We start from the raw sequence: 24,164 nt of genomic DNA on the forward strand, positions 1-24,164 counted from the left end.
AGGAATTGATGATGATGCCAGTCAGCAGCATTCAAACTGTGATTAACAAATGGAAAATCAATGTCTCTGTAAAAACAAAACCACGATCAGGTAGACCAACAAAAATTTTGTCCACAACTGCCAGGAAAATTGTTTGGAATGAAGAAAATACAACAAATAACATCTGCTGAAATATTGGACTCTCTGAAAACTAGCGGTGTGGTTGTTTAAGGGGCACTTGAAGAAAAATGGGCTGCATGGTTGAGTCACCAGAAGGAAACCATTACTGCCAAATGCCACAAAGTATCTTGCCTACAATATACAAAACAGCACAGAGACAAGCCTTAAAACTTCTGGAACAAGGTAATTTGGAGTGATGAGGCCAAAATTGAACTTTTTGGCCACAACTATAAACATTACATTTGGAGAGAGGTCAACAAGGCCTATGACGAAACATCATTCCTATTGTAAAGCACGGATGTGGTTCACTGATGTTTTGGGGATGTGTGAGCTGCAAAGGCACAGTAAACTTGGTCAAAGTTGAAGGAAAGATGAATGCAACATGTTATCAGAAAATACTGGAGGTAAATTTGCAATCATCAGCTCAGAAGCTGTGCATGGGACGTATTTGGACATTCCAACATGACAATGATCCAAAACAAAGGCCAAGTCAATCTGTCATTGGCTACAGCAGAGCAAAGTGAAGGCTTTGGAGTGGCTATCTTAGTCTCCTGGCCTCAATATCATTGAGCCACTCTGGGGAGAGCTCAAGTTCATGCTAGACAGTCCAGGAATTTACAAGAACTGGAGGCTTTTTGCCAAGAAGAGTGGGCAGCTTTACCATCTGTGAAAATAAAGAATCTCACCCACATTTACCACAAAAGACTTCAAGCTGTGATTGATGTTAGATGGGGCAATACACGGTATTAAGAAATGGGGTATGTAAACTTGTGACAGGTTCATTTGGATGTTTTGGGTTGTCATTATGATTTAAAAAAGAGAAAACACTGTAGTTTGAAAATAAATGGCTTCACCCAACCACTAACCATGAGTGGAGAAAAAGTCTTGGTGTTATCTTTCATATTATCTGAAAAAAGGCTAAGAAAGCAAAAATTCTGCCACGGTATGTAAACTTTTGAGCACAACTGTAGTTACACGGCACTGCACAGACATTTTTGGGACTGCCCCCATTGGGGCTTACAATCTAAATTTCCTATCAGAATATCCTTGGAGAGTGGAAGAAATCCGGAGTACCAGGAGGAAACACACACAAACATGGGTAGAACATACAAACTCTTTGCAGATGTTGTCTTGGTGGAGTGTTAACCCGGGACCCCAGTTCTGCAAGGCTGCAGTGCTAATCATTAAGCCACAGTGCTGCCTTTGCTACTTACACTGTTGATGCTAATGTTTTTGCATCGACTCCTTGATTTTTCCTTTGGTTGAATCTCTATAACAGTGATATCACTGCAATTCACCTTGTCATGGGCACTCGCCTGTGCGATTACAGCCCAGAATGTAGAGATATTGTTATCCCTTCCGCATCCTCATGTGCTTTCACCTCTTCTTCTGGGACCATCACCTCCTCCCTCAGACTATTCAAAGTGGGATCCAGCATGTAGGTGACCAGAATAGGGTTGCTGATGACAGCATCATCAGTGTTAACCATCTTAGTAGCCATTTCAAATTCCACCGTCTCTGCACACCGCAAATCAGACAACAATGCAAGTCGATGACCTGCAGGCTGAGATCAGCTGAGATGAGCATTCAACTCCTGTGCTTTCTGCAGCAGCGCATCCAATTGGGGAAAATGACAAATAAATTTCTGTACCATCAGCTACCATCAAAAAATTAGTTTCGCTCATTTTTATAGATAAAGTCTCATCCTATCTAATCATACACCTCTAAGCCCAACTAGTTGGCCAAATCAGTCTCTCTTTCTTTGCAATTGATTTATTTTTAATTTTAGTCTTTTGTGTCTTGTTGCTATAGTATTACCATTGTGACTCTTGAGGTTTTTATGCCAGCCATTGCATTCACAGCAACCAAAATATTCTTTGATTTCTACTTGTGACATCTTTCAGCAATCTATGAGGAGTACCCATTGTGCGGGACCAGGTGTAAGACTTCCTCCTGTTGACAGCATCTGAGGAAGACTCTCCATGACAAATTTGGTGGGGGGTGGGCACGGAGGGTGTTTGGTCATAGATCCTCTTTGGATGTTTGGGGGGGAGAGGCGGAGGGTATTTGTGGGTATGAACGAGGTTTCATAATTAATGATGTTAAGATATAGGGCAGATGATGTTCACAATTAACTCTTTTTTCACAGGATTTTCCTTTATGCTATCTAACTACAGTAGTTGACTATATAATATGTGTGGTCTTGAAGATCAATATTGTTGCTTTGAAATATTCATGCACATACTATTCCATTTGATACACATGACCTTATTCTGGCTCTCTGTCTTTTTTCTACATTTCTGCTTTTATATATTATACCTCTTGTTGGCTATTCGACATTCTGTCAACTTTATGGACTTGTCACTTTATCATGGTTTGCACTTTACTGTCACATGATGCATAACTCTATTGGGTGACTCTTTGAACTTTGCTACCAGACTTGCCCTCTTGACCCCTCCTTCCTGCTTCCTTTCCCCCTCTGCTCCCTATTTTTCCTACTTTGCATTATGAAACCCTTTTCCTGTCCCAGTAATGTTACTGCAACTGTCAGAACAACATCTGACTCCCCAAACATGGCCCCTTGTTGAGGACTACTTGAAAATGATAGCCAATGTGTGCAAGCACGATGCACTCGATTGCTTCTCCACTCTGCTCTGTCCTGTCATCTATTCAGTGACACGTGCATGCTTTTGACGTCACTGGGCCAGATTACCCCTTCATCCGTGTGCCGCAATAATGGATGCATTAAGTATAATTCACAGTCTATAGTCACCTATAAAGAATAATGCACAGCCTATAGTCCTCCATAAAGTATAATGTACTTACATAGTCATCCATGTAGTAAAATGCACAGCCCATACTCATCCATGTAGCATAATGCATAACCCATAGTCATTCGTGTAGTATAATGCACAGCCCATATTAAACCATGTAGTATAATGCCCAGCCTATAGTCATCCATAAAATATAATACACAGCCCATAGTCATCCATAAAATATAATGTACAGCCTATAGTCAAACATTTATTATAATGCAAACCACATAACTATGCATAAACTAGAATTCACAGCCTATAGTCATCCATAAAGTATAATGCACAGGCCATAGTTGTCATGCTCATGCCTTGGCTGAATGGCGTGAGTCGGGGGGTTGTGGCCCCACTGTGCCACAAACCAGGCTACCCTGGAAGGGGCGTGACTACGGTAGCTACCTCGGTCTTCGCTGGAGCCTCTGATGGTGAGGTCAGACTTGTGCAGCAGGTAGCTGCCGGGTGCAACTCCAGGGTGGTGTCTGGCTGTGGCTGCTGATCCCACTCGGCAACAGGACACCTGGACAGGTGTGAGTGACAAGCAGGCTGAGACACAGGGCAAGCAGACACAGCTGGGACACAGGGCAAGCAGGCACGGCTTGATACACTGGCAGGCGGGCACGGCTTGGAGACACAGGACAGGCGGGCGTGGTATGAGAAGGGACAGGTAAGGACCTGTTCACACAGCAGCTGTAGGCAGGAAGGAGTGGTGTATGTTTGAACAGGATTTGGACCTGTTCACACAGGAGGTGCAGGTACGGATATAGGCTGGAGTGTGGAGTAGGCAGAGCGGCTAGGGAGCCGTGCAGGCAGAGTGGCTAGGGAGCCGTGCAGGCAGAGCGGCTACGGAGCCGTGCAGGCAGAGCGGCTAGAGAGCCATGCAGGCGGAGTGGCTAGAGAGCCATGCAGGCATAGCGGCTAGAGAGCCGTGCAGGCAGAGCGGCTAGGGAGCCGTGCAGGCAGAGCGGCTAGGGAGCCGTGCAGGCAGAGCGGCTAAGGAGCCGTGCAGGCAGAGCGGCTAGAAAGCCGTGCAGGCAGAGCGGCTAGAGAGCCGTGCAGGTAGAGCGGCTAGGGAGCTGTGCAGGCAGAGTGGCTAAGGAGCCGTGCAGGCAGAGCAGCTAGAGAGCCATGCAGGCAGAGCGGCTAGAGAGCCGTGCAGGCAGAGCGGCTAGGGAGCCGTGCAGGCAGAGCGGCTAAGAAGCCGTGCAGGCAGAGCAGCTAGAGAGCCGTGCAGACAGAGCGGCTAGGGTGCAGATGCACAGACAGGGAGAACACAAGGAAAGACACGGCAGAGAAGGAACCACAAACAAGGAGACTGACAGACAGAGATAAGACTGAGTTCAGACAGAGACACAGGGACAAAGACACAAGGACCAGGATATTCTGCCTCCTGGCAGGCGGACAGAAAACCGACAAGTCACTGGGAACAAGACTCAAGGGCCAGGATATTCTGCCTCCTGGCAGGCGGACAGAGAAATGCTAGGCAAGGTACCAAGACACAGGAATACGCAGTAAGAGCCTTCAGAGAAGGCAAGACATAGGACAGGGCCTGGCTAGCTCAACAGCAAGGAGCTAACTGAGTTTAGACATTGCACAGGCCATGTTTCAGTGGGAGTGGCAGGGTTAAATAGTCCAGGGCTCTAGGTAATTGGTCAGGGACCCATTAGCCAGGTGCACCCTGACTGCATAAGAACCAGAGAGTTCAGGCGCCGCCCCCTATACAGACAGTTAGGAAGCATGGAGAGCAAGCAGGAAAACAAGAGGCATAGCACATGGAGCTCAGGGCTGGCAACAGACAGAATTCACAGCATGGCTTGAAGCAGAAAGTAAGTTGGTGTGCGGGGGATGGGATGCCATGCAGTGATGCCAGCAGGGTTGTTACAATAGTCATCCATGTAGTATAATGCACAGCCCATAGTCCTCCATAAAGTATAATGCACAGGCCATAGTCATCCATGTAGTATAATGCACAGCCTATAGTCCTCCATAAAGTATAGTGCACAGCCCATAGTCATCCATAAAGTATAGTGCACCCCCATAATCCTACATGTAGTATACTGCACATCCCAAAGTCATCCATTTAGTATAGAGCACAGCCAATAATCCTACATGTAGTATACTGCACAGCCCATAGACATCCATAAATTATATTGCACAGCCCATAGTCCATACATATCGTATAATCCACAGCTCAAGTGATCCATAATATATAATGCACAGTCCATAGTCATCTATTAAGTATAACATACAGCCCATAGTCATCCATGGAGTAGTATGGCCCTAAATTAAAAATAAATAAATACTCACCTTACCTTCACTCCACCACTGTGTGACATCCTCTTCTGAAGCTGGCAGCTGATTTCATCTTGTGATGGTAGCACATGTCATTACTGCCATTCGCCCCTGGTCACATGCACACTGAATTCAGATGCTGGTCTCTAATTGGTAAATGACTTACAGTGTGTAGTGCCATGTATGGACCTGATGGGTTTGTGCAATGCAATACATTTCACCTGGATGTGCTTCAGAGGATGCACATCCAGTTAAAATTTTTGCTGTGTCAGCGGGCCCCTGAATTGCTAGGACCAGTCGCAGTGGTGACCTCTGTGACCATATTCATTATACCCCTGCACACATACCCAAATATTATCATTAGATGACCCAAATTAACTCCCTTCGGCTACGTTCCCATAGCAAGATTTTGATGTGTTTTTGAGGCTGAGTATTTTTGCTGTGTCAAAAACACAGTGTCTTACAGTAAAGTGGATTGCATTTACAGATATCTCATGGTCACTCTATGCAAATTGACCTGTGGTGTGTGTGTTTAAAATCCGCAGCATATGAATTTCGCTTGCGGGTACGCTGTACTTTATGTATACATTTTCCCACAGAGTTACATTAGATTCAAAAACAAAAACTGCTCTATTTAAAGAATGACATACCAAAAACAAACAAGAAGCATAGCATCAAAAATACTAAGAAAAATGCATGTTAGAAAAACACGCACAAAAACTCTGTCAAGAACCACATGTAAGGCTACTTTCACAGTAGCGTTTTTTTGCGCTGTGTGCGCAGTCCAAACGCATACAAAAAACGCATCAAGTGTTTTGCATGCGTTTGCTTATTTTATACGCATGCGTTTTAACCAGTTTGTTGCCATGTGAACTCTTAAAATGCATGCATTTTTAAACGCTGACGTGCGCATGTCCATACGCATGCCAGCATTCCCATAGACTGTAATGAAATTTTTTTTGCACATTCCGTGCGCTTTTTTGTGCATGCATTTTTTTGACACAGGTTGGGCGCACGAAAAATGCAACAGGGTGCGCCGGCGCGCCTAGGCACACAATGGAAAAAAACGCATGCGCACAAAAACGCTTACAAACGCTAGACCATGCGCACCCATGTCAAACATAGGGGTGCATTGCGCATGCGCATGTATGCGCATGATGCGCTGCGCTAAAAAACGCTAGTGTGATACCAGCCTAACTTAAATAAAGTAACACAGTAGGTGCAGAAACAGTGCAGAACAGAAATTTTGCAACATCAAAAACTCACCAAAAGCTCATTGTGGGAATGTAGGCTTATAGTATATACATGCACACATGCACACACACTTATATATACAGTTGTGGCCAAAAGTATTGACACCCCTGCAATTCTGTCAGATAATACTCAGTTTCTTCCTGAAAATGATTGCAAACACAAATTCTTTGGTATTATTATCTTCATTTAATTTGTCTTAAATGAAAAAACACAAAAAGAATTGTCCTAATTCCAAATTGGATATAATTCCACACCAAACATAAAAAAGAGGGTGGACAAAAGTATTGGCACTGTTCGAAAAATCATGCGATGCTTCTCTAATTTGTGTAATTAACAGCACCTGTAACTTACGTGTGGCACCTAACAGGTGTTGGCAATAACTAAATCACACTTGCAGCCAGTTGACATGGATTAAAGTTGACTCAGCCTCTGTCCTGTGTCCTTGTGTGTACCACATTGAGCACGGAGAAAAGAAAGAAGACCAAAGAACTGTCTGAGGACTTGAGAAACCAAATTGTGAGGAAGCATGAGCAATCTCAAGGCTACAAGTCCATCTCCAAAGACCTGAATGTTCCTGTGTCTACCGTGCGCAGTGTCATCAAGAAGTTTAAAGCCCATGGCACTGTGGCTAACCTCCCTAGATGTGGACGGAAAAGAAAAATTGACAAGAGATTTCAACGCAAGATTGTGCAGATGTTGGTTAAAGAACCTTGACTAACATCCAAACAAGTTCAAGCTGCCCTGCAGTCCGAGGGTACAACAGTGTCAACCCGTACTATCCATCTGCATCTGAATGAAAAGGGACTGTATGGTAGGAGACCCAGGAAGACCCCACTTCTTACCCCGAGACATAAAAAAGCCATGCTGGAGTTTGCAAAAACGTACCTGAAAAAGCCTAAAACGTTTTGGAAGAATGTTCTCTGGTCAGATGAGACAAAAGTAGAGCTTTATGGGCAAAGCATCAACATAGAGTTTACAGGAGAAAAAAGGGGCATTCAAAGAAAAGAACACGGTCCCTACAGTCAAACATGGCGGAGGTTCCCTGATGTTTTGGGGTTGCTTTGCTGCCTCTGGCACCGGACTGCTTGACTGTATGCATGGCATTATGAAGTCAGAAGACTACCAACAAATTTAGCAGCATAATGTAGGGCCCACTGTGAGAAAGCTGGGTCTCCCTCAGAGTTCATGGGTCTTACAGCAGGACAATGACCCAAAACACACTTCAAAAAGCACTAGAAAATGGTTTGAGAGAAAGCACTAGAGACTTCTAAGGTGGCCAGCAATGAGTCCAGACCTGAATCCCATAGAACACCTGTGGAGAGATCTAAAAATGGCAGTTTGGAGAAGGCACCCTTCAAATATCAGGGATATCACCTGGAGCAGTTTGCCAAAGAAGAATGGTCTAAAATTCCAGCAGAGCATTGTAAGAAACTCATTGATGGTTGGTCGCAGTTATTTTGGCTAAAGGTTGTGCAACCAAGCATTAGGCTGAGGGTGCCAATACTTTTGTCTGGCCCATTTTAGGAGTTTTGTTTGAAATGATCAATGTTTTGAAGATAACAATACCAAAGAATTTGTGCTTGCAATCATTTTCAGGAAGAAAAGAAAAGAGTATTATCTGACAGAATTGCAGGGGTGTCGATACTTTTGGCCACAACTGTATAGTCACATCCTTTAAACTGTATATAGAATATGACTATACAAATATATACACAGTATATACTGCTCAAAAAATAAAGGGAACACTATTCCAGTAATAAAAGGCTGTTTGTGTTCCCTTTATTTTTTGAACAGTATATATATACACTCACTGGCCACTTTATTAGGTACACCATGCTAGTAACGGGTTGGACCCCCTTTTGCCTTCAGAACTGCCTCAATTCTTCGTGGCAGAGATTCAACAAGGTGCTGGAAGCATTCCTCAGAGATTTTGGACCATATTGACATGATGGCATCACACAGTTGGCGCAGATTTGTCGGCTGCACATCCCTGATGCGAATCTCCCGTTCCACCACATCCCAAAGATGCTCTATTGGATTGAGATCTGGTGACTGAGGAGGCCATTTGAGTACAGTGAACTCATTGTCATGTTCAAGAAACCAATCTGAGATGATTCGAGCTTTATGACATGGCGCATTATCCTGCTGAAAGTAGCCATCAGATGTTGGGTACATTGTGGTCATAAAGGGATGGACATGGTCAGCAACAATACTCAGGTAGGCTGTGGCGTTGCAACGATGCTCAATTGGTACCAAGGGGCCCAAAGAGTGCCAAGAAAAAATTCCCCACACCATGACACCACCACCACCAGCCTGAACCGTTGATACAAGGCAGGATGGATCCATGCTTTCATGTTGTTTACGCCAAATTCTGACCCTACCATCCGAATGTCGCAGCAGAAATCGAGACTCATCAGACCAGGCAACGTTTTTCCAATCTTCTACTGTCCAATTTCGATGAGCTTGTGCAAATTGTAGCCTCAGTTTCCTGTTCTTAGCTGAGAGGAGTGGTACCCGGTGTGGTCTTCTGCTGCTGTAGCCCATCTGCCTCAAAGTTCGACGCACTGTGCGTTCAGAGATGCTCTTCTGCCTACCTTGGTTGTAACGGGTGGCAATTTGAGTCACTGTTGCCTTTCTATCAGCTCGAACCAGTCTGCCCATTCTCCTCTGACCTCTGGCATCAACAAGGCATTTCCGGCCACAGAACTGCCGCTCACTGGATTTTTTTTCTTTTTCGGACCATTCTCTGTAAACCCTAGAGATGGTTGTGCGTGAAAATCCCAGTAGATCAGCAGTTTCTGTAATACTCAGACCAGCCCTTCTGGCACCAACAATCATGCCACGTTCAAAGGCACTCAAATCACCTTTCTTCCCCATACTGATGCTCGGTTTGAACTGCAGGAGATTGTCTTGACCATGTCTACATGCCTAAATGCACTGAGTTGCCGCCATGTGATTGGCTGATTAGAAATTAAGTCTTAACACACAGTTGGACAGGTGTACCTAATAAAGTGGCCAGTGAGTGTATATATATATATATATATATGATAAAACTTTGGAATGCATTTCGCAGGGCATATTGATTCATTGAAGCCTATGCTACGCTATCTATTTTTAATTTCATTTTCCAAGTTTCATTTATGCATTAACTTAACATAAAGATGAGCGATGAAGGGTACATGCAAATTTTCCTAATCACTTTCCAGGCAATTCCTCTCTATTGTTTAATGACTGTTAATATAAAAAATGAGTAGAAATAAAATATTCCAATCTTAAATTGCAATCATAAAAAACTTTAAATTACCAAACCTTCTAAGTGCCAAGTAACAATCAACTGAATTCATACGGAAACAAATTAATCATTCAGACTATTAATCATGCCGTTCTTTCACTATAGATGTCACATTTGTCAGAAATATATATGATTTCAAGAGTAGAGTTAAAGACTAACACATACCAATTTCAAAATGATGATAATAAATTTAATTTTACATTTGAACATTCAATTTTATTCCATTCCTTTATGTTCTATAGAAATTTGGAAAAAGTGATCTTGAAACGATTGCTTTCTGAATACTGAAAAAGTCAAATGTTTTTTATTTAACATTTCTGAAGTATTTATTTAGGAAGCTAAAAGGCTATAATTCTGTACTGTCTGCAAGTTTTACTGTATCTTTTTGATTTAAATATGCAAATATTCAATATTTTTTCAAGTGTTTATTCAAAATTATTGCATGCTGTCAAATGTATTTTATTAGCTCTACGATGTGAGAAAGTGGCTAATAAGAACTTGTTGTTATAAAATCTTATAAGGTCTAGTTTTACACTGAGTTTTTATGAATAAAGACTGATTTCTTGTAGTGTTTGTCATGACATTTTTAAAAGCATGCACTGCAATGTTGCTTTTTTATTATAACTTTGCAAAATACCCGGAAGGCAGATGTTGGGAGGAGAGATAGGTGAATAGTGAAGTATGTTTTAATTTTTTTTCATTTAACTATTATCAAGCTCTGGGATATGGAGAGATCACAGGTCACAATGAGAAACATTTACTTTGCATCAAATTACTTTGTAAATCAAAATTTTCCATTCATTTTGTGTGATTTGCCAATTATGAATCAGATTCCAATTTTTCTTGTTTTTACTATCAGTGTTTTCTTAAAGAAGCACTCCCACTAACATTTTTATTGTTTAAATGTTTGTCTATGTACATATAATCTAGTGTGAGTGTATTAATATACTCACCTACCGCTGCTCTTTCCGGTGTCCAGCACCATTCTTTTGCTCTTCTCAGTGACATCATTGCAAATGACATTGCTGTTGGACCACTGTTGTGAATTTGCTTTCTGGCCTACCTCTGGTTACTAGTGAAGGTAGTGGAGCTGGCTGTATTGACAGAGGGGTCGCGAGTTCTCTTTCTGGGCTCCCTCTGGTGGTTACTGGAGGAAGTGGAACTGATCTGATTAACAGAGGCTTGCCACCTGATAATGAGGAGGACGATTGGAGATCTGAAGTTTTTTACTAGATTTAAGACAGCCGACTCCCTCTATCCCTGCTGGTGATTTTTTCCTGCCTCCTGAGATCTTAGTTTCCAGCTCAGTCCCTGCATGCTCAGCTAAGTGTTCTTTTGCTATTGTTCACATTATATCTGGTTTTGTCTATTTCAGTTTTGTGTGGTCAGCCAGCTCCGGCTGGGGCTGTGCTGAATCTCCATGCATATGTTACTGCTTGTGCCAGTTTGTTTTTGTCCCTTATTAGATTGGCCGCTTTTTGCTTTCAGAATATAACAGAGTGCTGATATAGTGGGTGAAGTCGTGCGACTTTAGTATTTTTCTATCAGAAGTGTTGGACATTTTTTGCAGGGTTTTTTGCATTATTGTAGACAGTCTCTTTCCTTTCCTGTCCAGTTAATGTGGGCCCCATCGTTTGCTCAATCTAGTTTCCTACCTGCATTTGTGCTTTCATCTTGTCTCACCGACAATATATGTTTGGGGGCTATCTATTCCTTTGGGGTCTGCTCTGGAGCAGTTAAGATTTCCTCATTCTTGCTTTAGGCTTATTTAGCTCTCCGGCTGTGTTGAGGCGTCTAGGATCATCGTAGGTATGCTCCACGGCTACTGCTAGTTGTGTGGATAGGATCAGGGGTCTGCAACCTCTCTGGTTCTCTGTGGCTTAGCTTGGTCTTGCTCTCCTCTTCGGTGACCCAATCATAACAGACCACATTAAAACGTTCAGTATATGGTCAGAATTTTACATCAGTATTTGTAATTCAAACCCAGATGGGGTAAAAAAAATGCAGAAGTGGTGCATGTGTTTCTCTCGTACTTTTCACCTGATTGTTCCACTCCATCATTTTGGCTTACAAATACTGATGGAAAATACTGACCCAATACTGAATTGTTGTCGTCAATAGAGTATTAGGTGCTTTGTGGAACACTACTGTATTATATAACACTCCCAAAAAGCCTTGAAATTTTTTGGTATTCAAAGACCCATCCATAAACTATTACATAGCCTGTGGTACATTTCTGTGTTATATAACAGTCCAAAAATGAATTGAAACGTTTTTCCATATTCAATTACTCCATAAACAACTATGTGGTATGTGGTACATTTTAGTTATATAACAGTCCTAAAAAGCACTGAAATATTTTTATGCATTCAATTTCTCATTCATAAAGTATTACATTCTCTGTTGGCAACAAAGATGGCAATATGAAGCCAGACTTCTGAGGAAGTGACCAGAAAAATACTAAAGCCAGAGGAAGCTAGCGAAATAGTGGACGTGGCAAGAGCCTGTGAACTCTCCTGAATCCTGGCCACAGCTTTCACAGCTGGGGGTCTTGCATAGTATGGATGGTAAAGACAGGATACAGGAACTGGCAAGTGGACTGCAGAGCCTAGGCTGGTTGGAAGAGACAAGGAGGCAAGCCAGGACCAGGGCTGGAGAAATGCTAGCACAAGGTACCAACAGTTGCCATCCAGTGGGGAGGTCATTACAAATGATAAGCGAATGTGCTCAGATAAGGTTTTATCTGAGAATGCCCAGGTGCTAACCAAGAGTTTTGAACATGCTCAAAAAATATGTTCGAGTCACAGTGGCTGCATGTCACGTGGCTGTTAGACAGTCGCAACACATGTAGGGATTGCCTAACAAACAGGAATTCCCTGAATGTATTGTGGCTGTCAAACAGCCAGGAGACATGCAGCTGCGGGGACTCAAACATATTTTTCGAGCATGCTGAAGACACACTGGGTTAGCACCCAAGCATGCCCGGATAAGATCTTAACTGAGCATGTTTGGTCCATCGAAGAGTTAAGGACCCATTATCACTTCACATTCAACCAGCAGGCAGCAGAGAGGGAACACTTGTTTTGAAGGCTGCAATAGCTGATGGTTGGAGCCATGGTCATGTTCCTCAAAATGGAGGGACAACATATTTAGTATGGGGTGGGTTTGAAGCAAGAAGAAAGGGAGCAGGATAAACCCTTCTAACTATTAGAATTTTTTTTTAAATATTAAATATGCTAGTGTGTAAAAAGTATGATAGAAGACAAAGTGGCAATAGCAATGGACAGGGTAGTGTGAAAGAAAAAAAAAACACATCTAGGAATATGGGAACTGCCCTGCTTTGTTACTGGCTTATTACTATTCATCTAAGCAGAAAACAGAGTGCACACATGGGTGACAGAGAGCTATGCACTTCACACAGGGGAGACAGTGAACAGGGAATACAGCAGGGACAGCACCAGCACTGGATCGAGTGTCGCTTATGACACCATTTTTAGGGAGGGGGCAAGGGCTGTGACAGTGATCATAGTCTCTGTCCCTGATGCCGCTTCATTTGAGTATCCCAGCATGCCCTTGGATACTCAAATGAATCGTCATCACACAGGAAGGAAGTAGGGAAAAATACAGTTTGGGGAATTTTAAAAGTAAGTATATTAAAAAATTACTTTGATTATATCATCAAATAGAGTTAGGTGAAAAATGACTTTGCCTTTGGACCACCCTTTTAAACACATCAGATACATTATATATCGTAAAATCGGCCGATTTGAATGACTTTTTTTAATGACTGCGATGGCCCATAATCTGGCAATGAGAAAAATGGAAGGAGTATGGTTGATGGCCTAATCATGCAGGAAGTCACAGAAATTTGTCACAGAGAATGTTCCCTTCCTCAAAAGCCTTGTTCATGATGCTATTAAACAGTAGCAGATATCACAAACGTAATTCAGTAAAAGGGTGATAATGCTGGGAAGCTGCTGTATTCAAACTCAATATCAGTGATCCAAGATGTACGTGGTCACTTGCTGGGGAATTCATCAGAAAATTAGCAGCACCCTACCTTACTGTCATGAGATGAAGCATAGGGTCCTGATTCATCATTGCTGTTTCTCCATTTTTCCAGAGTAATGTCTACCTTTTTTGTGGCTTTAATATTTGTGCCGTATTTTCTGCACATTTTGAAACACTTTTAAAGTTTTTTTTCTATTTTTTCTTTTTCCTGAACAACTTTCTTTATCCTGATGTTTTAGACAGATTTATAAAAAAAATGACTTTTACAAAAGTCTCATTCTTTGGCGATCTCAATTCTTTTCTCATGAAGTAAGATTTCTGGAGGAGATTTCAGTTTGGTACATTTTTGCAACTTTTGAAAGGATTCGGGACTTTTAATGCTGAAAAGCAATAAGAAATTGCTAAAAAAAAGCATTTTGAACTTTGTGAAAAATTTGTGAATTGCATGCATCATTTTGTAGAATTTAGGGCAAAAACATCAGTGGATATGACAAGAAAAAGAAAAGTGACTGCACTAAATTATGATTTGGATCCTTATATGTTTTGACCCATGCAGAATTATTTTCATGCTTAAGAAAGACTTCTGTTATGTGTTATGTGATGAAACCAACACAGACATTTAAGCCCTAATTCATTAAGACAGGTGTTACAAAATTTTTCCTTTCTTGATATTTTTTTCAGAGAATATGAATTATAACACCAAAACTTTTTCTCCACTCATGGTTAGTGGTAGGGTGAAGCCATTTATAGTCAAACTACTGTGTTTTCTCTTTTTAAATAATAATGACAATCTAAAATATCCAAATGACCCCAATCAAAAGTTCACATACCCCATTTGTTAATACCGTGTATTACCCCCTCTAACATCAATGACAGCTTGAAGTCTTTTGTGGTAGTTGTGGATGAGGTTCTTTATTTTCTCAGATGGTAAAGCTGCCCACTCTTCTTGGCAAAAAGCTTTCAGTTCCTGTAAATTCCTGAGCTGTCAAACATGAGGATATGCATGCTTGATATCTCCCCAGAGTGGGTCAATGATGTTGAGGTCAGGAGACTGAGATGGCCTCTCCAGAACCTTCACTTTGTTCTGCTGAAGCCAATGACAGGTCGACTTGGCCTTGTATTTTGGATCGTTATCATGTTGGAACCTTCAAGTACGTCCCATGCACAGAGAAAAAGATTTGGTGTTATCATTCATATTCTCTGAAAAAGGCCAAGAAAGGAAAATTTCTTCTGGGGTATGTAAACTTTTGAGTACAACTGTATATATGTCATTCTTAATGAGGATTGTGTAGGAATAAGATTCCTCAAATTAATTATTAGGGGTGCACCGCTTAAAAAATTCAGTGCATTTTATCAATGAGATCCACTTCCATATACCTTACCAAAACTGTTAACCCAGTCAGGGACTGGAGTAACATATTTGGCATAAGAAACGCCATCAATTTCCATGAATTTGGCAAGCCAGCATAGCCACATCCAATTCTTCCAAGGTTCCTACCAACTCAAGTTATTTTGGCAGAGCTGCTTGAAAGTGAAAACAGCAAAAGTTTCTAAATGTTTTTTCATAACGCCGCATTGCACAAACATTTTGCAACAATTCAAAGTATTTTACTTCAAAAAATGTCTTGAACACATTGATATATTGGCCCCAAAGAATCTGTTGTTAGGCAAATAAAAAACAGAGCATGCTACCTCTTTTTTCTTCAATACTGACCCCAAAAATCACATTAAATGGCTTGATGACCATCACTTTATACATCTACTTTAGATGATTAATCAAAACCGGTGATTATTCTCTGGTCTTCATGAAGGGGTGTTTTGGAGCATACGCTCCTGATTAATTTAAGAGTCTCATGCCTTTTAATGAATCAGACAATTGTGTAGTGGCATGTGCCACTATGTGTGCTTCGTCACAAATCTTAATCGAGCACTTGCTGGAGTAAGATTTGTGGTATATCAAAAACAACTGCTCATTATGAATCTGACAAGCAGGGGTCATCACATCCCCATCCAATGCCAGCTGAAATCAACTTATTGGAACTTGGGTGAGAATGGCATGAACATTAGGAATGTCCAATTTTTTTTCGCAAATGCGCAGTTCTACAAAAAAATAATTTCAAAGATTTTTTCTCTAGAAATATGGCAAAATAGCTTTGATGAATTTCCCCCATTTATTAAAGATTGGTTGCACAAAGAGAAAGATATACAGCAAAACAAAAACTGTAATGTGAACATACACTAAATCAAATATAAAGGTACTTACTTTCAGCAGAACACAAATACGGTATACCCCTATATGCTTTCTTCATTCTCATCCTGCAAGAAAAAACACATTTCTATTTTATGGTTAGAAAATCACAGCAGATATATAAAACTACTCAGTTTGCCATCTGTACCATGTGATAAAGTAACAATTGTAACCAAGGTTAGATCTCCATACATCAACCATATTTACAGCCAAAAATAATAGCTTGATGGCGCTCCTGAGAGGTCTTATTTGTAGTAATTGTGTGCAGCCTTCCTATCGAATGTCCAGTTTATGCTTCAGTCTTCTGCTAGCTACTTCATCACCCATATTAGTTTACAGCTGTGTATTCTAGCCAAGTTCAGACCCTACAATATCCACATTCTTTTCAGAATTGCTCTAAAATATGTAATCACTGAAAGCATGCACTAAATAATATAGACAAGATGGGAAATGTGATTCTGTGATGACATCCTCAAGGGAAGAAGGTACTGCATGGTGGGATTTAGTCTACTGCTTTATGCAAATTTTAGTGTAGTAGTTAAAGGTTATGGACACCTTTCATATGCAAAAAAAGAATGATTTTTGCATGTTAGTGGTTACTTTTAGTTAATATAAGCATCAGTTTGTACATTTTAATCCTTCATTCATTTTCAGGACCCATATTCTGTAGTTTGCAGCCTGATCCAAGACTCAGATTTTTATCTTGTGAGAATGGCCCTTGCAGTAATTTAGCTGGATGTGAAGTCTATGTGTCTCCAGGGTGCTACTGTCTTCATTTGCTCATACATCAGCACAACTTCTATCCTGCACTTATTTTTCATGTGCTTTCCTAATTTTCTACAGCATGTAGTCTCTGCCCTGAAACTGCAGATACGTTGGCCCCTCTCAACATTGGATATCTGATTATAACATCTGCTGTTGCTGCTGTCTGTAAACCTCATTCAGATGTCAGTTTTTCATTCACAAGTTCTGTCTATGTTTTTCACAGATAGAACTGGTATTTATTGCACGGTAATTCCAGTGTCTCTACATGCTGCTTTACTACCACAGCCGCTTAGCTGCTTCTCATTCCCTTGTTCTGACTCCCTGATTGCAGAACATGTGCAAGTCACGCAGATCTCCTGGAAGCGTTCTTAGGGTGGACATGCTCTCACTGCTTCTTAAAGAGGAATGAGAGAATTCTAATGAACATTATGGGTGCAAGAATCAATATCAAGGTGGAAGTATCCCTAATAACCACCCACATTCAGGACAAATATGAACAACTGCACATAAATAGCAACAACAGCAGAAAGAAGGCAGTCACAGAGTCCAAAAGAAGATACTGACAACTTTATTAAGACAAATGGCAAGTATACCAAGCAAACTGCAAAAGTGGGGCTAAAAGATGGAATCAGATGAATCCCAACAGATAAAATTGCTGAAGGTGGGCAGACCCTCATACAGGAACACCCTCAAGGTATAAATATATCCCCATGTGGTACAAAAAAAACAAGACAATATGTGCCTACAGATATAATATGTATATAGGGCTGCATAAGCCACCACTCATGTCAGTGGATATTATCATAATCGAATCATAAAATATTAGGTAAATTTCCCCCAAGATTATCTCAGTATAACATAACAGGGTAAATGCAGAGCCTAAGCACATAAAGCAAGTATCGCAATGTCATAACAGTGGCGCAAAAGTACGAGAACCAAGCTCAGCTAACCACCGAGCAGTACCAAAAGAGGTGTGTGCTATTCCCAAAACAAAAGGGTAAAGCACATGGGTTTGACTGTGCCCTGTAAACAGCCTGTGCAAACAGCACACGCGGCCGAGACAGACGCTAGGCCAACCCAAGGAAAAACCTGCCTCTCTAGGTAAAACTAGACATTTACACAAGCTGACAGAGCGGCAGAGTCTCCACCCACACTCATACAACTGCAAATGGTCTTAGCACACCGCAAGGCATCCCAAAGACCTTTTTTTGACTGCGCTTAAGTCCAGTCGGACAGGACCTTACTCGTAGACCAATCCGGGACTGCCACATCACCGGAGCAGCTGACGACTTACCACCAATGAGAGGGCGCCACCTCACGAGAATGCCCAATAGGGTGGTTCCCAGACTTAACCTCAGGAACATTTGTTTGCCCCTGCCTATTGCTAGTTACTATAGCTGAAGCTGGAGAGCCAGCATTAAAAAAGCACACTTCACGAGTCTGAGCAAGATGCTGAGACCGACATCTCTGCTGAGCAGCACCCACTGCGGTCGAAGCTGAATGGGGGACTGCAGAGGGATATAAGGATGGGATCTACCCTGTGCAAAGGGAGAATCCTTGTGCCTAACAACATGTCCATGCTCTTTTGTGGGCTGAGTGGTCTACATCAAAACACAGACTACTGAGTCTGAGTCACAGATAAACCTTTGCAATGCAAGTCTATGTGTCCATGAAAAAAATACATCCATGTGCTAACTGTACTGTTCGATTTTCAATAACTACTTGATCAGAAACTCATGAAAAACCTCCATCAGTTTTTGTTTCTGAAATACTGATTGAAATCTAAACTGCCGAGCAAACACTGATGAAAATCTAATGCAAAAAATTGATAATGATTGATCAGTTTTTGCCATGCGACATCTGATCGAGGCCTTACCCTCAGAAAACAGACAGTGAGAACATACAGAAAGCTTCCAGAATTAAGCAGAAGTGCCGACAAACTTGTAACACTTTTGCCAAGCACTTACCTAGATAAGAGATTACAGACACTCTTCAGCAAAATGGAAAAGTTTAAGTAAATACTGATTAGAAAGCTGCTGAACTTTGCATTTAAGTAGCACATGAACAGATAGAAAAAAAATGTAGAATAGCGTATAGATCCTTCAATGAGTTTTTGAGTCAAAGCCAAAGTAGATACAATAATAAGGTAAAGAATATACTCCTCGTTTATATACATCCTTTTTTTTTCGTTCCAAAAACTGCAGTTACAGTTTCCTGAAAGTATCTGGGTTTGTATCAGATAAAGGAGAGATCTCCTGGACTCCAGAAGCGTTTGAAAATCTCCTGGAACCTTCTAAAACTATCTGGTTATCTGCAGTTCTTGAAGGTTTCTTATGGCTCAAAATTTTGGAGAAGTATGGATTGGCTATTGAATATGGAGGGGGCAGAGAATAATGTCTGTTATGAAACCCTTACTCTTTTATGCAGGCTTTGGAAGATTGACAAGTATGCCTAAAAATGCATAAGTAAAATCAAACTTAAAGAAGACAGTGGAAATTTTAGCAAAAAAGTGTAGATAAAGGAGTATTTTCACTGTAAAACAACGACAACAAATTATTGTAGATGCTTTGACTCAGAATTATCCAGATTACGAAAACTGTTTTTTTTTATTATTAGAGATGTGCTACTTTTTTATAGATTGAAAATAACCTTTTCACTCCATCACCTAAGTCAGCCATCTCCATAAAGCGAGGTGATTTGTTTTAATCAGCTTCATGAAGTCTGAGAGAATTACAGGGAATATATTTCATATGTGACATTACAGAATGATACAGTTCGGGAGCAATGCGGCTGACTTGAATAATAAATGACAGACAGATGACCAGGTGAAGAAAGCAATTTTTCACCAAGACCACATATGAATTACTTCACTGAAAGTTAAAATGTTTTGAGAGAAACACAATACAGTCATTATTATGATATCCACAGATGATATATTAATTAACATTTATTCTTGATTGTTTAATTTCCTAGCATTCACAGAAATCTATATGCAGTAGTTAAAGTGAAATTTTGTGAAGTCACAATCCAGTGATCCTCCACATGAAACTAGAAACAGGCTGCCACCAAGTTACAAGAGGTCTCTACTGTTCCTGTATACTTCCGATATTGTATGTTATGGTTCTGTTCTACGGAAATAAAACTGCCACGTGAACTCAATACTTTGCTTCTATATGGGCGGCTGCAGTTAGATTACAGGGTTGGTGGCTTTATTTTTATTTTCCCTAATTTATTGGAGACATAATTTTGTGGAATTTATTAATATATTCTATAAGTATTATAAACTGTCTACCTGTACTTGATAGTTCAGTTTTTCTCACAGACTCCACAGCGCTCCTTTTCTCAAAATGGCTGCTGATGAAGAAGCATGTGACCAGTTCTGTCCATTAGATACCTTTTATTGGAAAACATTGTATATGGGAAAGCTGATAGGGCAGGTTGGTGGACTGGTCTGGTCACATGTTACTACATCAGTGGTCATTTCGAGGAGAAGAGCGTTGTACAGTCTTTGAGAAAGGATGCAGTAACATGTACAGGAGGAGAAAGAACCTTTAATACTAACATAATAGTAAATGCAACAAAAATCATGTATTCAATAAATTTGTTAAAATATAGATAAAGTGGTCAATCCCTGTAAAATACCACAAAAAAGCACTTTAGAAAACAAGACTATGCATGAAGTTTATGAAAACTGTTGAAAAAATCTATCTTTGTTGACTTTAGCTGATAATTACAGACCAGCTTTTTTTATTCGAGAACACTATAAGAAATGAAAGCTGCACTGTCTTTGGCTGCAATAGACAAAAGCTCTTATATGAGACAGTTTTTATAAATATCCCCATTAACGCTAAGAAATCATCAATGGGTTAATAGTACTTGGACTGTAAGAGAAGCAACATCATGTCACTAAAATTTAAAGGGAACTTGTGACCTTGGAAAATGCTATTTACCATCAGATATAGGGTTAATCTGCAGATAGCATTGCAATGCTGCATGACTGCCTTAATGAAAGTGCAGCTACTGGGAGAAAATGAACTTATTTCCTCATGGGAGCTGCCGGATTTCAGTAATTGGGCTGGGAGAGGAAGTGATTATAATCATCTCTCACATCACCGTTAGCTATACTGTGAGCAGTGTTGATAAGCATGCCCTAGCACATAGATTAAAAGTTTCCTCTGTACATATGCATTGTCGTGAGAGGTGCTTTGAGCGGTGATCGTAATTGCTCCATACATGCTCCCATAACTGAAAGCCAATGACTCCCAAGAGGAAAAAGTCCCCTTTCTAATGATAACTGCACTTTCAGTAATGTGGCCGGGCAGCAAGCTAACTTTATGTACCTTCAGTTTACCCTATATCTGAAGGTAATTAGTATTTTCTAGGGAGATGGATTTTCTTTAAAAACAAAAGTAGTTTTTTTAACTTTATTCCATTTTCTTTGGGAATGTTTTGTAAGACCCTTACAAACAGTTACACAATAAATCCTTTTCTTTTAAACATTTCTGAGACATTTTTGCTTTATTCTGATCCCAAAATTATTCTGGAAATTATTGACTAAAGTTGTAAGAATCAGATATTGCTAAGTTCAGGTTTTACAGTTTACGAATAATGGCCACAGGCTGATATATGAAGCTGGCATAGCCGATTCTAATATTTGTCAGTCAATCATAAAATCAGTTTTGTTATTTTCGTACATTAGTGTCACATATCTGAAACGTCCTTTAATTTAACCATTGTAATGTGGCAAGTACAAGCAACCTATCAATGTTTCAACCGTGAATAAAATCACAAATTACATTTCATTTGACACCGGTAATACTTCTGCAAGAGTTTCACCATTTAAAGGTAAAATGACATATATTACTACTTCCAGCTAAAGCAAGTGACTGTCATGCCCATATGTCTAAGTAAATGCATTGCTACTTTCGGAAAAGTCACCTATATAGGATATCTTAGAATACCTAAAACAAAGTGAGGATGTCCATATGTATATTACTAATCAGAACAGACTCATTCGACCACTACATTGATTAGGTAAATATCTCCAATGCGAAATTTGCTTGAGAGCTTAAAAAATAATAATTTGCTTTATGGAATGAGTAAGGAACCCAACCAGCACTTTATATGATAGTGTCTACACCTTTTAGTCTCTTGCTGCTAGACTCTGCAAAATTGAAGTTGATGTTTTAGTACAAATTATAATCAGACTAAAAAGAAAAAAATATGAATTTTGAAATGTTGAGTTTAAACTGAAAAAGCTGCAATATTCTGCAAAGTAGAGAGGTACTTGAAATTCAGAAGTTTCTAACATCCATCTGTGCCATACTTTATAAAATACACAGTTGTCACCATTTCAGCTAATTTGACAATTTCGGACAATATTAGGCTACATCCCCGCAATGAGCTTTTGGCAAGTTTTTGATGTGGCAGATTTTATGCACCATTTCTGCATGTATTACGTAAATTAGGTTACTTGCGCTTTATCATTGAGTTTTTGAGTGCATTTTTTACATGCATTTTTATTGCTTATTTGATGTTGCTTTTTTATCTCATTACTATGTTATGTTACTAATAAAGCTGCCTTGTTTTTAATACTTGATAGTATTTCATTTTGACAAAACTTTATTGATATTCTTATCTGTGGATTACATGCATTTCCGATGCATTACCACTGCGGAAACCTACCAAAAGCGCATGTGCATTTTTTCTTAATCTACTGAAAGTCTATGTGGAAAATTTGCACATAAAACTCAGTGTACCCACTAGCTAAATTGGCATGCACTGCAGGGCAGACCACGCTGAGTAAAAAAAAAGCACAGTGAGCATGAGATTACTATAAATCTATAAATACACAGCTTCAAAAACTTACCAAAAACTCATCAAGGGCACACAGCCTTAAGGTTTGTATTGCTTTCCACAATGGATCCTGAACCCACTCCAGACAAGGCAGATGCCAGCTCTGTTGCATACACCGCATTGGAAATTATTATGAAAATGCTATTTTTCTCCGATTTTCTTAAATAGTCAATACAAATGGGTCAGCATAATGTTCTAATCAAGTGTTGCAGTATAAATCACATTTTATTGGACAAACCTTCCAAAGATAGCAGTATTTTTTTCAAAACTAAAAAAACCTCAAACGGCACGCTCAAATTATTATGCAAAGCAGAATTTCCAAATATCTTCTAGGTTGCTAAAAACTGAAAATGTTCATTCGTTGAATTTGCAGCAGTAATAGGTCATATTTACTCTAATAAAGTGCTTATTCAATCAAAAACATGTTATCAAGCCATGTTACATGCTAAAATAGGATCCCACATTTCATATTACCTTCACAATTTTTGCATCCATTCAACTTGTGGGTTTTTTGTGAATTTTTGCTTGAATTTCTTTTCAGAATGTCAGAATAGCCTCCCAGAGTTGCTGTGTTGATATAAATTGCCTCCCACCCTCATAGATATTTGCTTGAAGATACTCTAAAGGTTTTCAATAGTTTGCGGTCAGGGGAAGATGGTGGCCATGAGATTTTATCATTTGATGCCCATAGCATGTATGCATCATGGAAGAAAGGGATCAGATATTAACTCTATATATTTTGCAGAGATTATTTTCACACCTTCAGGGATCCTCGAAGGGCCTACAAGCTCTTCCCCTATGATTCTGACAAAAAACATGAATCCGCCACCTCTTTACTGACGTAGAAGCCTTGTTGAGACATGTAGGCCATCCACCAACCATCCACCGCTTCATCCATCTAGACGATCCAGGGCTGCACGGCACTCATCAGTAAATAAGACTTTTAAAATTAGTTTTTATGTATGGCTAGGCCCACTGCAACTATTTCTGCTTATGAACACTGTTTAGTAAGTTTTTGCACAACTATAAGCCTGTGGAGGATCCTACAACTTGAGGTTTGTGGGAATCCAGAGGTACCAGCAGCTTCAAATACCTGTTTTCTGCTTTGTAATGCTATTTTAGCAGCTGCTCTATTAATTCGATGCATTTGTGTGTCAGAAACCTTTCTCATTATGCCTTTATCTCCACAAACCCATCTGTGTTTTGTATCAGCCACAAATCTTCATAGTACGCTGATTATGCTTAAGTTATTGAGACATATCTAATGTTTTCATACCTTGTCCAAGGCATTGCACTGTTTGACTCTTTTCAGCAGCTGAGATATCCTTTTCTTTCCCAATATACTTGAAAACTGTGAACTGCTTAATAATGTGAAACTTTCTTAAGTAGTTTCCTTTAATTGAGCTCTTCTGTCAAACTAATTATCACAGGTGTTTGAGATTGATTTCAGTGACCCAAAGAACCCTGAGGCACAATT

At 40.2% G+C, this 24,164-nt stretch overlaps 1 long non-coding RNA gene across 3 annotated transcripts in view; it reads right to left on the bottom strand.

Moving 5' to 3' along the window:
- Nucleotides 1-24,164, bottom strand: part of LOC141053079 (uncharacterized) — a 694,299-nt gene that overhangs the window by 417,300 nt on the left and 252,835 nt on the right. For all 3 annotated transcript variants that reach the window (XR_012220964.1, XR_012220963.1, XR_012220965.1), the window contains exon 2: nt 16,082-16,134. This is a non-coding gene — a long non-coding RNA (uncharacterized lncRNA). The remainder of the gene's footprint in view (nt 1-16,081; nt 16,135-24,164) is intronic.

The sequence above is a fragment of the Dendrobates tinctorius genome, unplaced genomic scaffold (assembly GCF_039654945.1).
Source record: "Dendrobates tinctorius isolate UK_male_01 unplaced genomic scaffold, ASM3965494v1 ptg000165l, whole genome shotgun sequence".
NCBI lineage: Eukaryota > Metazoa > Chordata > Amphibia > Anura > Dendrobatidae > Dendrobates > Dendrobates tinctorius.